At 33.0% G+C, this 18,024-nt stretch overlaps 1 protein-coding gene across 6 annotated transcripts in view; it reads left to right on the forward strand.

The window, feature by feature from the left end:
- The window catches only part of LOC135125153 (ankyrin repeat and death domain-containing protein 1A-like), a 111,363-nt gene that overhangs the window by 25,535 nt on the left and 67,804 nt on the right, over positions 1 to 18,024 (forward strand). The window contains exon 1 of one of the 6 annotated variants that reach the window (XM_064050523.1): positions 14,264 to 14,373. The exons of 4 other annotated variants lie outside the window; for them this stretch is intronic. The gene's annotated coding sequence lies outside the window, so the exon portion shown is untranslated. Of the gene's footprint in view, positions 1 to 14,263; positions 14,374 to 18,024 lie in introns of those variants that run through there. One more of the 6 variants, XM_064050525.1, reaches the window with a different exon arrangement.

Below are 18,024 nucleotides of genomic sequence, written 5' to 3' on the forward strand. Positions count from 1 at the left end.
AAAAATCGAAAATTAAAGATTAAGGAAAAATAAAAAATAAAAAATATCGAAAAATTGCCACATTGAAAAATTGCGAATCGAAACATTGAAAAATTTCAAAGTCGCGAATTTGAAATATTCGGTATTTCGATGTTTAAAATTTTTGGTTTTTCGATTTTTTCATTGCTAAATTTATCGATTTTTTGACTTTTGAATATTTCGATTCATCGATTTTTGTTAATTTTAAATTTTTCAATTTTTAACTTTCGACTTTGGCCTATTTCTATCTCCCAATTTTTCGTCATTTCAGTTTTGGAATTTCTTAATTTCTCGATTTTTCATTTTTCGTTTCCACAATTCTCCGATTTTTAACTTTTTGATTTTTGAATTTTACAAATTTGGATTTTTTAATGTTTTGATTTTTCAAGATTCCTCGATTTTAAATTTCTTTATTGTTCCAATTTTTTGATTTTTTGTTTTTAAATATTTCGATTTATCGACTTTTTTTTAATTTTATTTTTTTTTTTAATAAACGAGGAATTAAATCTTCAAAATTTTATATTTTTCGATTTTATAGTTCTTCGAGTTTTCAATTTTTCGAATTTTTTTAGTTTTAGGTTTTTCGATTTTTTGATGTTTCTCAAGGTTCCGATTTTTCGACCTTTCGGTTTTAGATTTTTTCGAGATTTTGATCTTTCGATATTTTTATTGTTCTAATTTCTCGATTTTTGATTTTTGAATATTTCACAATTTTTTTTATTTAAAATTCTTCAATTTTTAACTTTTCGACTTCGGTCTATTTCTATTTCCCAATTTTTCGTCATTCCAGTTTTGCAATTTTTCAATTTTCCGATTTTTCAGTTTTTCGAATATTACTCCAAAATTTTTTATTCTTCAGTTTTTTGATTTTTCATATTTATAAATTTGAAATTTTTCGAAATCGGAAAATCGGTTAATTGGAAATCCAAAAATTACAAAATTGAAAAATTTAAAAATTTAAAAGTGAAAAATTGGAAAAGTGGGACTCAATCTTCGAAATTTTAGATTTTCCGATTTTTCAGTTCTTCGATTTTCCAATTTTTCGAAATTTTATAGTTTTAAGGTTTTAAATTTTTCGGATTCTTGGTTTTGGATTTTTCGATTTTTAAAATTGTTGATTGTTCAATTTACCGATTTTTTGATTTTTGAATTCGTATTTCGAATTATCGATTTTTTTAATTTTAAATTTTTCAATTTTCAACATTTCGACTTTGGCCTATTTCTATTTCTCATTCTTTCTTCATTTTTTCGATTTTTCAATTTTTGTGAATTTTCAACTTTCGGATTTTCGATTTCTCGATTTTTCGACTTTCCGATTTTTGAATTTTAGCATTTTTCCATTTTTGATGTTTCGACTCTTCAATTTTTTATTTTTCAGTATTTTGATTTTTCGGTTTTTGCGAATTTTTAGATTTTGGATTTTCGATTACTCGATTTTTCGACTTTTCAATTTTTCAATTTTTCGATTTTTAAATTTTAGATTTTTGAATTTTACCATTTTTCCATTTTTGATGTTTCGACTCTTCAATTTTTTTGTAATTTTGGAAATCCAACAATGCAAAATTGAAACATTTAAAAATTGCAAAATCGAGGAATTGAAAACCAAAGATCGAAAAATTGAAAAATTGAATAAACGCAAAATTATCAAATCGTAAGAAACGAACGAAAAAACGAAAAATTGTGATATAAAATTTAAAAAATTTGAATTAAAAAATTCAGGAAAGTGAAAAATAAAAAACAAGCACTTGAAAAATTGTGCAAAAGAAAAAATGAAAAATCAAAAATTAAAAATTCACGAACTGAAAAATTGAAAAATTAAAAATCGCAATCTCAAAAATTGAAAAATTAATAAATTGCAAAAAAATTGAGGAAACAATAATTGAAAATTTTCGACCTCTCGGTTTTAGATTTTTCTGTTTTTAAAATTTTTGATAATTCGATTTTTCAATTTATCTATTTCTCGATTTTTCGAGATTTGATGTTTTGATTTTTTAATATTTCCCAATTTTTTGTGATTTCAGTTTTGGAATTTTTCAATTTCTCGATTTTTTAGTTTTTCGTTTCTTCACTCGAAAAATGGAAAGATTAAAAATTGTAATATCGAAAAATTACAAAAATTTCGTCGCGCAATTAAAAAATTGAAAAAATTAAAGTTGTAAAAACGAAAAATTCTGAAACCGAGACATGAAAAAGGAGAGAAAATATAAAACATTAACATCAAAGTGATATAAATTTTACTTTTATCAGTGTGTTTATCATTGTTCGGTATTCAGGCAAGTATGACGGGTGACAAAATTAGGAAGCGTTAGATTTTAGTCACAATAGATTGATTTGATTCTGATCTACTCCGATTTAACCCAGTTAGAGATAAACCACTGTAGCCAAATAATTCAATGGAAATTCCAATTTATAACTTAAATTTTCTAATTAATAACGTAATAAACTGCCCCTAGTCGACAAGTAACGATTTTAATAAAATGAAAGTTCTACATAATTCATAAATTTTTATTTTAACTTATATCCGTTACCATGAAAAATAAAACTGGCAGAGGAATGTTTTGTCTAAGTAAGTTTTGACCGTAGTTTAAGCTGCACTTTTGACCTAATTTCCTCTAGCGCACGTTTAACGTCAAAGCAAATCTTCAAAGCGCACCTATAACAAGAACAAACTTCTTACCTGTAAGTCAGTTTTCATTGATACGCAGTGGGGCGGCACACCTTTCAAATCTACGGTTTCCATAACAACACCCAGTCCGGGACCAGGTAGTGTTACACCGGAATCAAGACTCCGGGACTACATATCCGCATTTATTTTCGACGCGTCACAAAATCCCCGTTAAAGTTTTATAGATCAAACGACTGTTTGGATTTTACGACGCGCATAAATAAGTGAAATCGGGCGATTTGTGCTGATTTTGCGATTAGGGGAAGCCGGACCGAAGTAGCAAAGTTAAAAAAATTACAGCGTAAGAAAAATATTTATTATGAAGTTTGAGTTCCTTTACACGTAATCCAACTTATCCCCCGCTTTCCTAAAATATAGTTTTGTTTCCGCAGAGGATCGATCATCTCAAAGAGCCGTCTTAACACACCTCGTTATTTATTCAGAAATGTCAGAATTTTCCTTTTCTTAACCCGAGTGAAGTCTGGAACCTACGCTTCTTATTATTACCTCTAAAACCGACACTTCCTGTTTAAACCGAGCGGAAGAGTCAATTACTTAATTTTGCCAACAAATAAGCTCGAAGCTCGATGATTATGTGCAGAAACTGCGATAATCCCGTCTTAACGAACCATTAATGAGTCCGTAATTTCATTGTCTTCCGATTGTGTGTGATTTCAAGGTTGGCTGTATTTATACTCACTGTTACGCACATTTCTACTTTGTGTACACCGGTTTTAAATGTATTCTTCCTGGATTATTTTTAGCAGGTTGGCGATATTTTTTAGGTGCACCACAAGGTAAACACACTTTGTGGGAATATAAATCTGGATAAATTTAGAAGGAGCGGGACAGGGCGGTGCAATCGATCCGATTTATTTCGATTTTTACGGAAATCGCAAGTGGGTGGTCGAATAAATAAAAAAAAAATATGTGAATCATGTGTTGTGGAAAGTTTGCCAACGTTGAGGGATATTTGTTTTGGAAAAACGCGGAAAATTTTCGGCCGTTTTGGGGTTTATTTTTAAATTGGTGGAACGGGGGAAAAGTTCTCTCTTTAATCTCGTCTTAGTACTTGGAAATATATCACTGTTGCATATTTGAAGCCCAAAATTGGGAAGCATTTGTTGGATGTTTACGTTTTCAGTGAATGATTTTTTTTTATTCTTATGAACTGAAAACACGTTTAAAATGGTAAATTGTTATATAAATTTTGCAATTAGGCTCCGCCCCTAGGTCTGCCAACGAATGAAAACTTCATTACTATTTAGATCAGGGCAGGTATGGGGAATTTTTCAATTTCTCGATTTTTTCGATTTTTTGTTGTTTCGATCCTTCAATTTTTGGAATTTTAAAATTTTTTATTTTTCAACTTTTTCATTTTTCAATTTTTTAAATTTGAAATTCTTCGAAATCGGAAAATCGGATAATTGGGGATCTAAAAATTGCAAAATTGAAAAATTGAAAAATTGGAAAAATGAGAAACTCAATATTCGAAATTTTAGATATTTCGATTTTTCAGTTTTTTGAATTTTAAATTTTTCGCAGTTTTTAAATTTTAGATTTTTCAATTTTTTGATGTTTCGATTTCCCGGTCTTTCGGTTTTAGATTTTTGGATTTTGAACATTTTTGATTTCTTGATTTTTCGAGATTTCGATGTTTCGATTTTTGTTATTGTTACAATTTCTGAGTTTTTCGCCTCTTCAAAAAATTTAAAATTTTTTGAAATCGGAAAATCGGATAATTGGAAATCCAAAAATTCTAAAATTGAAAAATTTAAAAATCGGGAAAGTCAAATTCAGTCTTGAAAATTTTAGATTTTTTGATTTTTCAGTTCTTCGATTACCCAATTTTTTGAATTTTTTTAGTTTTACGTTTTCGATTTTTTGATATTTTGATCTCTCACGCTTTCGATTTTTCGACTTTTGGATTTAGATTTTTCGATTTTTAAAATTTTTCAATTTATCTATTTCTCGATTTTTCGAGATTTCGATGTTTCGATTTTTTTATAGTTTCAATCTTGTAATGTTATTTTTTAATATTTCGATTTATCGATTTTCTTGAATTTTAAATTTTTCAATTTTTAATTTTCCGGCTTTGGCATATTTCTATTTCCCAATTTTTCGTGATTTCAGTTTTGGAATTTTTCAATTTCTCGATTTTTCAGTTTTTCGTTTTTTCAGTTCTCCGATTTTTAAATTTTAGATTTTTGTATTTTTTGTTTCGATTCTTCAATTTTTCGAGTTTTTAACTGTTTATTTTTCAGTTTTTTGATTTCTCAATGTATTAAATTTGAAAACTTTTCGAAATCGGAAATCCAAAAATTACAAAATTTAAAAATCGAAAAAGTAAGAAATTCAATCTTCGAAATTTTCGATTTTTTGATTTTTCAGTTCTTCGATTCGTCGAATTTTTAAAATCTGAAGTTTTTAAATTTTTTAATGTTTCAATTTCTCAGTCTTTCGATTGTCGCCTTCTCGGTTCGATTTTTAAAATTTTGGAATTTTCAATTTTTAAATTAAAAATGTTCGAAAATGGAAAATCGGATAATTGGAAATCCAAAAATTCCAAAATTGGAAAATTTTAAAATTGGAAAAGTGAGAAATTCAGTCTTGGAAATTTGGGGTTTTGGGGTTTATTTTTAAAAAGGTGGAACGGGGAAAAAGTTCTCTCTTTAATCTCGTCTTAGTACTTGGAAATATAATTATCACTGTTGCATATTTGAAGCCCAAAATTGGGAAGCATTTGTTGGATGTTTACATTTTCAGTGAATGATTTTTTTTTATTCTTATAAACTGAAAACACGTTTAAAATGGTAAATTGTTATATGGATTTTGGAATTAGGCTCCGCCCCTAGGTCTGCCAACGAATGAAAACTTCATTACTATTTAGATCAGGGCAGGTATGGGTGGGGCTTCATCTTCGGCTTTATTTTTTTTCTTAATATACATAATATTCTTTGAATAACACGATTCTCAATTTTTCATAGAGAAATAAGGATTTTGCAGTTAAGCTCCGCCTTCTTGGCTCACGACGAATAAAAAAAATCATCACATTTGAGATAGGGCGGGTGGGCGGGGCTACATTTTGCCTTTTTTTTCTTAATACGAGTAGACTCATTTTGACAACAAGAAACTCAAAACATGTCGAATGAAAAATTGATCACAGTTGAGATTGGGTTGGGTGTAGGTGGGGCTTAATTTGGGAATTTCTTTTTTACTTGATACATATAGCATATTTGAGCAACACAATTGCTTAAAACATGTTTCATTGGCAATTTCTTGGAGAAAAATGAGGATTTTAGAATTAAGCTCCGCCTCTTTCTAAATAAAATAAGTCAGTGCAATCGAGAAAAGAGTAGCCCTACCCACCCACCCCTTCTTCATTCCAGTGACTACTCTCAAAATTGTTCAGTCTTATCTTGGCAAGTGATAGCCCCGCCCACCCGCCCTTTAGTTTTTTAGAAAGTGTTATTTGCCAAAATCAGTCTTATCTTAGCAAGTACTAAGCCCACCCACCAGCCCTATTCTCACTTTAACGATTTATTTCCATTCATCAGTATAAAATCCATCTTTCATTTAGATACAATAAATCACTAAAATGAAGGCGGAATAAGTGGGCGGAGTTAATTATAAGTCTTCCTGTAAAGTGGCAAGAAACTAATCGAACCTGGACTGTTAAAACGAGAAAAAAGAAAGTTAATATTTTTTTTGTTGTACTATTTTTACAAAAAATGCTTTTTTATTTCAGAAGAAAAAAGAAACGGGTGGGTGGGCGGGGCTAAGTTTAACTTTTTCCTACATAATCATTTATAAGCAAGCATTGGCCCCGCCCACCCACCCCCTCTTCATTCCAGTGACTACTCTTAATATTGTTCAGTCTTATTTTGGTACGTGATAGCCCCACCCACCAATCCTCTATTTTTAATTTTTTTAGAGGGTATTATTTGCCAAAATCAGTCTTAGCAGGTACTAACCCCGCCCATGCTTCTACTCTCAATTTAACGATTTTATTTCTGTTTATCAGAAGAAAATCCACCTTTCATTCAGATACAATGAATCACTAAAATGAAGGCGGAATAAGTGGGCGGAGTTATTATATGTTCGTCTGTAAAGTGGCAAGAAACTAATAGAGTTTGGGCTGTTAAAAATGAAAAAACGCTAATCCTATTTATTTTATTACACGATTTGCTATAAAAATGCATTTCTTATTTCAAAAGAACAAAAGAACGGGTGGGTGGGCGGGGATAAGTTTAAACTCGCCCCGCCCACCCACCCCCTCTTCATTTCAGTGACTACTCTAAATATTGTTCAGTCTTACAAGTGATAGTAACGTCCACCAGCCCTCCATGTTTTAGAGGGTGTTATTTGCCAAAATCAGTCTTATCTTAGCAGGTACTAGCAATGTTTTGAATTTGTTGTCGAAATGAGTCAACACATATTAAGGAAAAAACGACAAAATGGAGCCCCGCCCACCCGCCCTGTCTCGATTGTGACGATTTTTTTATTCGTCGTGAGCCAAGAAGGCGGAGCTTAACTGCAAAATCCTTATTTCTCTACGAAAAATTAAAAACATGTTTTTGAGTATCGTCTTGGTCAAAGAATACTATGTATATTAAGAGAAAAAGGAAAAATATAGAGGAATTTAGAATTAAGCTCCGCCTCTCTCTAAATAAAATAAGTCAGTGCAATGGAGAAAAGAGGTGAGCGGGGCTGAGTTTAGCTTAGCAGTAGCCCCACCCACCCACCCCCGCTTCATTCCAGTGACTACTTTCAATATTGTTCAGTTTTATCTTGGCAAGTGATAACCCCGCCCACCCGCCCTTTAGTTTTTTAAAAGGTGTTATTTGTCAAAATCAGTCTTATCTTAGCAGGTACTAGCCCCACCCACCCGCCCTATTCTCACTTTAACGATTTTATTTCCATTCATCAGTATAAAATCCATCTTTCATTTAGATACAATGAATCACTAAAATGAAGTAAGTGGGTGGAGCTAATAAGTGGGAAAAAACTAATCGAACCTGGACTGTTAAAAAGAGAAAAAAGAGCGCTAATATTCTTTTTGTTATACTATTTTATACAAAAAATGCATTTCTTATTTCAGAAAAAAAAAAAAGAAACGGGTGGGTGGGCGGGGCTAAGTTTAACTTTTTCTTACAGAATCATTTATAAGCAAGCAATGGCCCCGCCCACCCACCCCCTCTCCATTCCAGTGACTATTCTTAATATTGTTCAGTCTTATCTTGGTACATGATAGCCCCGCCCACCAACCCCCTATTTTAAATTTTTTTGAAGAGTGTTATTTCCCAAAATCAGTCTTATCTTAGCAGGCACTAACCCCGTCCACACTTTTATTCTCATTTTAACGATTTTATTTCTGTTTATCAGAAGAAAATCCACCTTTCATTCAGATACAATGAATGACTAAAATGAAGGCGGGATAAGTGGGCGGAGATATTATATGTTCGTCTGTAAAGTGGCAAGAAACTAATAGAGCTTGGGCTGTGAAAAAAGAAAAAAACGCTAATCCTATTTATTTTATTACACGATTTGCTATAAAAATGCATTTCTTATTTCAAAAGAAAAAAAGAACGGGTGGGTGGGCGGGGCTAAGTTTAACCTCTCCCCGCCCACCCGCCCTCTCTCCATTTCAGTGACTACTCTAAATATTGTTCAGTCTTACAAGTGATAGTACCGTCCACTAGCCCTCCATATTTTAGAGGGTGTTATTTGCCAAAATCAGTCTTATCTTAGTAGGTACTAGCAATGTTTTGAATTTGTTGTTGAAATGAGTCTACACATATTAAGGAAAAAACGACAAAATGGAGCCTCGCCCACCCGCCCTGTCTCAATTGTGACGATTTTTTTATTCGTCGTGAGCTAAGAAGGCGGAGCTTAACTGCAAAATCCTTGTTTCTCTACGAAAAATTAAAAACATGTTTTTGAGTATCGTCTTCTTCAAAGTATACTATGCATATTAAGAAAAAAAGGAAAAATATAGAGGATTTTAGAATTAAGCTCCGCCTCTCTCTAAATAAAATAAGTCAGTGCAATGGAGAAAAGAGGTGGGCGGGGCTGAGTTTAGCTTAGCAGTAGCCCTACCCACCCACCTCCGCTTCATTCCAATAACTACTTTCAATATTGTTCAGTCTTATCTTGGCAAGTGATAACCCCGCCCACCCGCCCTTTAGTTTTTTAAAGGGTGTTTTTTGTCAAAATCAATCTTATCTTAGCAGGTACTAGCCCCACCCACCCGCCCTATTCTCACTTTAACGATTTTATTTCCATTCATCAGTATAAAATCCATCTTTCATTTAGATACAATGAATCACTAAAATGAAGTAAGTGGCAGGAGCTAATAAGTGGGAAAAAACTAATCGAACCTGGACTGTTAAAAAGAAAAAAAAGAACGCTAATATTTTTTGTTATACTATTTTCTACAAAAAATGCATTTCTTTTTTCAGAAAAAAAATAAACGGGTGGGTGGGCGGGGCTAAGTTTAACTTTTTCCGACAGAATCATTTATAAGCAAGCAATGGCCCCGCCCACCCACCCCCTCTCCATTCCAGTGACTACTACTAATATTGTTCAGTCTTATCTTGGTACGTGATAACCCCGCCAACCAATCCTCTATTTTTTTATTTTTTTAGAGAGTGTTATTTACCAAAATCAGTCTTAGCAGGCACTAGTCAAGCCCACCCTCTATTCTCATTTTAACGATTTTATTTCTGTTTATCAGAAGAAAATCCACCTTTCATTCAGATACAATGAATCACTAAAATTAAGGCGGAATAAGTGGACGGAGTTATTATATGTTCGTCTGTGAAGTGGCAATTAATAGAGCTTGGGCTGTTAAAAAGGAAAACAAAACGCTAATCCTATTTATTTTATTACACGATTTGCTATAAAAATGCATTTCTTATTTCAGAAGAAAAAAAGAACGGGTGGGTGGGCGGAGCTAAGTTTAACCTCGCCCCGCCCACCCACCCCCTCTTCATTTCAGTGACTACTCTAAATATTGTTCAGTCTTACAAGTGATAGTAACGTCCACCAGCCCTCCATATTTTAGAGGGTGTTATTTGCCAAAATCAGTCTTATCTTAGTAGGTACTAGCAATGTTTTTAATTTGTTGTCGAAATGAGTCTACACTTATTAAGGAAAAAAGGCAAAATGGAGCCCCGCCCACCCGCCCTGTCTCAATTGTGACGATTTTTTTATTCGTCGTGAGCCAAAAAGGCGGAGCTTAACTGCAAAATCCTTGTTTCTCTACGAAAAATTAAAAACATGTTTTTGAGTATCGTCTTGTTCAAAGAATACTATGTATATTAAGAGAAAAAGGAAAAATATAGAGGATTTTAGAATTAAGCTCCGCCTCTCTCTAAATAAAATAAGTCAGTGCAATGGAGAAAAGAGGTGGACGGGGCTGAGTTTAGCTTAGCAGTAGCCCTACCCACCCACCCCCGCTTCATTCCAGTGACTACTTTCAATATTGTTCAATCTTATCTTGGCAAGTGATAACCCCGCCCACCCGCCATTTAGTTTTTTAAAGGGCGTTTTTTGTCAAAATCAGTCTTATCTTAGCAGGTACTAGCCCCACCCACCCGCCCTTTTCTCACTTTAACGATTTTATGTCCACTCATCAGTATAAAATCCATCTTTCATTTAGATACAATGAATCACTAAAATGAAGTAAGTGGGTGGAGCTAATAAGTGGGAAAAAACTAATCGAACCTGGACTGTTAAAAAGAGAAAAAAGAAGGCTAATATTTTTCTTTCTTATACTATTTTCTACAAAAAATGCATTTCTTATTTCATAAAAAAAAGAAACGGGTGGGTGGGCGGGGCTAAGTGTAATTTTTTCTTACAGAAGAATTTATAAGCAAGCAATGGCCCCGCCCAGACACTCCCTCTTTATTCCAGTGACTACTCTTAATATTGTTCAGTCTTATCTTGGTACGTGATAGCCCCGCCCACCAACCCCCTATTTTAAATTTTTTGAAGGGTGTTATTTCCCAAAATCAGTCTTATCTTTGCAGGCACTAGCCCCGCTCACCCTTCTATTCTCATTTTAACGGTTTTATTTCTGTTTATCAGAAGAAAATCCACCTTTCATTCAGATACAATGAATCACTAAAATGAAGGCGGAATAAGTGGGCGGAGCTATTATATGTACGTCTGTAAAGTGGCAAGAACCAAATAGAGCTTGGGCTGTTAAAAAGGAAAAAACGCTAATCCCATTTATTTTATTACACGATTTGCTATAAAAATGCATTTCTTATTTCAGAAGAAAAAAACGAACGGGTGGGTGGGCGGGGCTAAGTTTAACTTTTTTCTACAGAAGCTTTTGTAAGCAAGCAATAGCCCTGCCCACCAACCCCCTTTTCATTCCAGTGACTATTCTAAATATATTGTTCAGTCTTACAAGTGATAGTAACGTCCACTAGCCCTCCATGTTTTAGAGGGTGTTATTTGCCAAAATCAGTCTTATCTTAGCAGGTACTAGCAATGTTTTGAATTTGTTGTCGAAATGAGGCTACACATATTAAGGAAGAAACGACAAAATGGAGCCCCGCCCACCCGCCCTCTCTCAATTGTGACGATTTTTTTTATTCGTCGTGAGCCAACAAGGCGGAGCTTAACTGCAAAATCCTTGTTTCTCAAAGAGAATACTAGGTATGTTTAGAAAAAAAAGTTCACGACGAATAAAATAAATCATCACAATTGAACCAGGGTAGGTGGGCGGGGCTTATATATTTTTTTTCTTAATATACGTAGTTTTGTTTTCACTAAAAGAAACTTAAAACGTGTTTAAAATGGTAAAGTTGTGTATGGAAGTATCGATTTTGCAATTACGCTCCGCCCCTCGGTCTAACAACGAATGAAAACTTCATCACTATTGAGGTAGAGACCGATATGGGTGGAGATTAATCTCGTAAAAATTTTTCATTCGTTGCCAGGCTTAGGGGTGAAGCGTAACTGCAAAATCCATATTTCCCTGAAAAAATTACCATTTTATGCATGTTTTAAGTTATCGCTGTGAAAAGATGGCTACGTGTTTTAAGAAAAAGGGGACAAATGTAAGCCCCGCCCACCCGCCCTGTCCCAATTGTGACGATTTTTTTTATTCATCGTGAGCGAAGATCGCGGAGCTTAATTATTACAAAATCCGAGAAAAATGAGAATTGCAATTAAGCTCCGCCTCCCGGCTCACGACGAATAAAATATATCATCACAATTGAGTTAGGGTGGGTGGGCGGGGCTTATATTTTGCTTTTTTTCTTAATATACGTAGTTTTGTTTTCACTAAAAGAAACTTACATGTTTAAAATGGTAAATTTGGTATGGAAGTATGGATTTTGTAATTAGACTCCTCGCCTCGGTTTAACAACGAATGAAAACTTCATCGTTATTGAGATAGGGACAGATATGGGTGGAGCTTAATCTCGTAAAAAATTTTCATTCGTTGCCAGACCTAGGGGCGAGGCGTAACTGCAATTATGCTCCACTCTTCGGTGTGACAACGAATAAAAAAGACATCAGAATTGGGATCGGGGCGGGTGTAGGTGGGGCTTAATCTTTCACTTTCTTTTATGTTTTATATGGGAATTTCTTGGAGAAAAATGAGGGTTGCAGTTAAGCTCCGCCCTCCGGCTCACAATGAATAAAATAAATCATCACAATTGAACCAGGGTGGGTGGGCGGGGCTTATATATTTTTTTTCTTAATATACGTAGTTTTGTTTTCACTAAAAGAAACTTAAAACGTGTTTAAAATGGTAAATTTTTGTATGGAAGTAAGGATTTTGCAATTACGCTCCGCCCCTCGGTCTAACAACGAACGAAAACTTCATCACTATTGAGGTAGAGACCGATATGGGTGGAGCTTATTCTTGTGATAAATTTTTCATTCCTTTCCAGACCTAGGGGCGAAGCGTAACTGCAAGACCCATATTTCCCTCAAAAATTTTCCGTTCATGTTCTAAGTTTTTGTTGTGAAGAGATGACTACGCATATTAAGAAAGAGGAGGCAAAATATAAGCCCCGCCCACCCGCCCTATCCCAATTGTGACGATTTTTCTCTTATTCGTCGTAAGGCGAGGGGTGGAGCTTAATTGCAAAATCTTTATTTCTCTATAAGATTAATTATATTAAGCAAACATTAAAGCCAGATTGAGATCGAGACAGATGGGTGGAGCTCAATTTTTGCCTTTCTTTTTTACCTAATACATATAGTTTGCTTTGCACAACACGATTACCCAAGAACACGTTTTGTAATTAAGCTCATCATCAGGATTGAGATGGGGCGGGTGGGCGGGGCTTATATTTTGCCTGTTTTTCTTAATATCACCATCTTTTCACAACAAGAAACTTAAAACACAATTTCGAAGTTAAATACAATTTTGATTTTTTCCCCAAAAATCTGGATAGGGTGAAAACTCGACACGGATTCATGTGTCACACATACATCCTATAAAAAGGGGCAAATTATGCAATTATGGTTCGATGGACTCATGGGTCACAATTTTTTTATCGATCAAATCAAGTACACCTATTGTTAAATTTTTGATTTTTCGAATAAGCTGTATTTGTTCGAATGTACTTCAGGGGCAAGGAAAGTTCTGTCTAACTAACTTCACACCAATTTTTTATTTAAAACAGTCACTAATTAAGAGAATTCAACAAAAAGTGTTGTTAATAATTGGCATTCTGTTCTTTATTCGGGAAAGTCCCCAGGTCGAGGATCCACTCAATTACAGCAAATTAATTATTCTTGTTAAGACCATTACCGAAACTATCTGCTTCTGAATATAACTATATTGATTTTTGGACTGACAGCTAACGGCGCATTACAACAACCAAAACAAACATTTCCGCCAATAATTTGTTAAAATGAGCAAGTTTATATCATAAAATAAAACTCTGGAATAAACGAAGTCTTTTGTGTGAAAATACACGCTCTGGTATGTAGGAGGGCGAAATTTAACCGACGAACAGAATCGAGACTCATGAATAAGTGAAGAGTTTCCCTTATAGAACTAAGCGTCACTCCCATGTGATTGATATAATTTACTATTCTGATAAGAGCCGTATTAAATAGGTATGTGTTTCATTAATGTATTAAAGGAGCACCGATTATCACTAAAAAGGCTTCAAAGTTGCAAAACTATCGAACTACCGTCAAAATTTCAAGCTTGACTGTTAAAATAATCAGACGGACAGACGGTAACTGGGGACCATATTTCAGCATGACGTTTGATCCCGTTCTTTGTTTACTAGTTTACTCTCGGGAAGTAAATTTTATTTTCACTGTAACAACTTCATATAAAATAGAAACACGCCACATTATTTAACGATCGACGCAACGCAAACAATTCACGATATAATTAGCATATTCAAGCGTGGTTTTCATTATTACACGAAATAAAAATTTTGCATGTATTCCGTACAATAAAACACTGTCCGGTGGCTAAATTTAAACTGAATGATAATTTTATTGCGCACACCGATATTGTATGTTTGATAGCGTTAATCACATTTCTGTTAATTTTAGTAATAATAATAATTGTCGCTTTTATCGTGGACTTTGAGGTCAAATTGGATGCTGTAATAACACATTGTTTTGTAATTTTGTGTATTTATAGAGTGATAAATACACTAATCGTGGTCCAGTGAAAAGTTAAAAAGACTTATTAGGTAAGTTGAAAATATAAATGCTCTATAATTTCTAGCTCTGTAAATAATGCAATGTAATATCCAGAAAACTGGAAGCGCATGACTTTTAAACGGAATTTAATTACTTTAGCTCCAAAAAAATTCTCATTGAAGTTACTCTTTCTGATTGCTTCTGGTAAATCCTCCACTTTTGTGTTTTCGCAGCGTTTGACATTGCTAGTCACTGATAGTAATTGTGTGAGGCTTGTTCGCTTCGTTGCTTTCAATCAATATTTCATGTCAGTTATTACGGTTATTGCTTGGTAAATGTAAAGTTCTCATTTGTGTTCGACATAAAGTTAGCTTGTCGTGGAATTAATATTAACGATTGGGGTTGGTGTCAGTTTTGAATAATCGAATATATTCCGTGTTGTTGTTATTAAAGACGAGTTTTGAAGAGCGTTTTAATAGGGACTGAGCGGTCGTCAGAAGGTGCTTATGAGATTTGAAGAAAATCCGTTTCTCTCTTACAGTTCCGGCAGCTTATTGAGTTTAATGCGAGGAGCTGTCGCTTAATTAAAAACAGGGGTTTCATTTTGAATTCAAAACCTTGAGGAAGTAGGGTCCATGTGAAACTGTAGGTGTACATGCTTGTGTACTTGTGGTTTATAATCTGCCTTATTTTTTACCTTAGATGTCTAGATTAAAAACGTAAAGCAATATTTGACAATTTAACTTAGAAACCATAAAATCGACTGCCTTGAAGTCTTGTAAAAATTGTTCGTCAAGAACTGTTTGTTTTTCTGAAAGAATTTGGATAGTTCTTGGAACTCCTTGTGTTTTGTTTTTGAAAAAAAAATGGCGTCTAGTGTCATTTTTATCAAATGCTTTTTGACAGGATATTTGAAAGGATCTTAAAGCTCCCTAGTGCATTATATATTTTTTTAAATGTGTGAAATAATCTTAGAAGTTTTTAGTCTTTAGTTTTTGAAATTGAAACGATTTTGGGAATTCTTGTGTTTTGCTTTTGAAAAAATTTAGAAGAATCTTATCTGCGTCTGGTGTCTTTTTTCTCTAATTTTGAAATAATCTTAAAAAAATCGACTTGGTCAATCGTGTTTTTTGAAATATGCGAAAAAATCCTTGGTGTCCCTTGTGTTTTGTTTTTGAAAAAATTTGGAAAGACCTTGGGAGTTCTTGTGTTTTGATTTTGGAAAAAGTTGAAAGAATCTTGGTGCCGTCTATTACCTTTTTCTCAAATTGTTTTGAAAGAATTTGAAAAAATCTCGGGACTCCAGTATTTTATTTTTGTTTTAATATTGGATAAGAATCTTAAGAACTTCTATTGCCTTCTTTTTAACAATATGAAAGAGTCATCGGAACCCCCTGCTTGTTTATATTTGGAAAATTTTGAAAAAACTTCTGAGACTCCAGTTGTTTCGATTTTCAAAATGTTTAAAAGAAATTTAAATCCACTTGCGCCCTTTAAAATATGTGAAAATATCTTAGGAGTCTCTTATGTTTTATTTTTGAAAGAATTTGAACAAATCTCGCATGCCTCTGGTGTTTTATTTTTGAAAATATTTGAAAGATGTCGGGGACCTCAGTTGTTTTGTTTTTTTGAAAGAATTTAGTAAGATTTTGGAAACGTTTAATTTTTGAAGGAATTTTTGAAAGTCCAGTCGTGATGTCCAGCGTAACTTTTTCAAATTCTTTTTTGAAATTCTTTTTTGAAAAAATTCCGGTGACCTCTGGTGTTTTATTTTTGAAAATATTTGAAAGAATCTCGGGAAGCCCTTTTTTAAAATATGGCGAGCAATCTAAGGGGTCCATTGTGCTTTTTAAAATATATATGTGAGAGAATCTTAGAAGTCCTTTGTGTTTTGTTATTTGAAAGAATTTTTCAAAAATCTCAAGGTTTGGTGTTATATTTTTGAAAATATTTATTTAGTTATTAATAATTTGAAAGGATCTCGAGAATCAGTTGTTTTGTTCCCAAAGTTCTTTTTTTAAAATATACGAAAAAGTCAGAAAGGTCCATTGTGTTTTGTTTTTGAAAGAATTTTAAAAGAATGTTCGTAGCGACTAGTGTAAATTTTCTCAAATCCGTTCAGAAAAGAATTTGAAAAAATCTGCGAGGCCTCTAGTGTTTTTTTTTCGAAAATATGTGTAAGAATCTTCGGGGTCCCTGTGCTTTATTTTTGGAAATTTTTCATACAATCTAGGGAATCCCAGTTGTATTGTTTTCAAAACGTTAAAACAACTCCGTAGTGTTTTTTTAAACAATGAAAAATCTACCTCTTGCATTATATATATTTTTTAAATGTGTGAAACAATCTTAGAAGTTTTTAGTCTTTAGTTTTTGAAATTGAAACGATTTTGGGAATTCTTGTGTTTTGCTTTTGAAAAAATTTAGAAGAATCTTGTCTGCGTCTGGTGTCTTTTTTCTCGAATTTTGAAAGAATCCTAAAAAAATCAACTTGGTCAATCGTATTTTTTGAAATATGCGAAAAAATCCTTGGTGTCCCTTGTGTTTTGTTTTTGAAAAAATTTGGAAATATCTTGAAAGTTCTTGTGTTTTGATTTTGGAAAAAGTTGAAAGAATCTTGGTGCCGTCTATTACCTTTTTTCTCAAATTGTTTTGAAAGAATTTGAAAAAAAATCTCGTGTCTCCAGTATTTTTTTTTTTTTATATTGGATAAGAATCTTAAGAACTTCTATTGCCTTCTTTTTAACAATATGAAAGAGTCATCGGAGCCCCCTGCTTGTTGATATTTGGAAAAATTTGAAAAAACTTTTGAGACTCCAGTTGTTTCGATTTTCAAAATGTTTAAAAGAAACTTAAATCCACTTGCGCCCGTTAAAATATGTGAAAATATCTTAGGAGTCTGTTATATTTTATTTTTGAAAGAATTTGAACAAATCTCGCATGCCTCTGGTGTTTTATTTTTGAAAATATTTGAAAGATGTCGGGGACCTCAGTTGTTTTGATTTTTAGAAAGAATTTAGTAAGATTTTGGAATTGTTTACTTTTTGAAGAAATTTTTGAAAGACTAGTTGTGATGTCCAGCGTAATTATTTCAAATTCTTTTTTGAAATTCTTTTTTGAAAAAATTTCGGTGACCTCTGGTGTTTTATTTTTGAAAATGTTTGAAAGATTCTCGGGAAACCCTTTTTTAAAATATGATGAGCAATCTAAGGGGTCCGTTGTGCTTTTTAAAATATGTGAAAGAATCTTAAAAGTCCTTTGTGTTTTGTTTTTGAAAGAATTTTTCAAAAATCTCAAGGTTTGGTATTATATTTTTGAAAATATTTGGGGACTACGTTATTAATAATTTGAAAGGATCTCGAGGATCAGTTGTTTTGTTTCCCAAAGTTCTTTTTTTTAAATATACGAGAAAATCAGAAAGGTCCATTGTGTTTTGTTTTTGAAAGAATTTTAAAAGAATGTTTGTAGCGACTAGTGTAAATTTTCTCAAATCCGTTCAGAAAAGAATTTGAAAAAATCTGCGAGGCCTCTAGTGTTTTATTTTCGAAAATGTGTGTAAGAATCTTCCGGGTATCTGTGCTTTATTTTTAGAAATTTTTCATAGAATCTAGGGAATCCCAGTTGTATTGTTTTCAAAACGTTAAAAAAATTCTAAAACTCCATAGTGGTTTTTTAAACAATGAAAAACCTACCTCTTGCATTAT

Source organism: Zophobas morio, unplaced genomic scaffold, assembly GCF_036711695.1.
Source record: "Zophobas morio isolate AGI-343-1 ecotype UQ-CSIRO unplaced genomic scaffold, CSIRO_AGI_Zmor_V1 ptg000008l, whole genome shotgun sequence".
NCBI classification, from domain to species: domain Eukaryota; kingdom Metazoa; phylum Arthropoda; class Insecta; order Coleoptera; family Tenebrionidae; genus Zophobas; species Zophobas morio.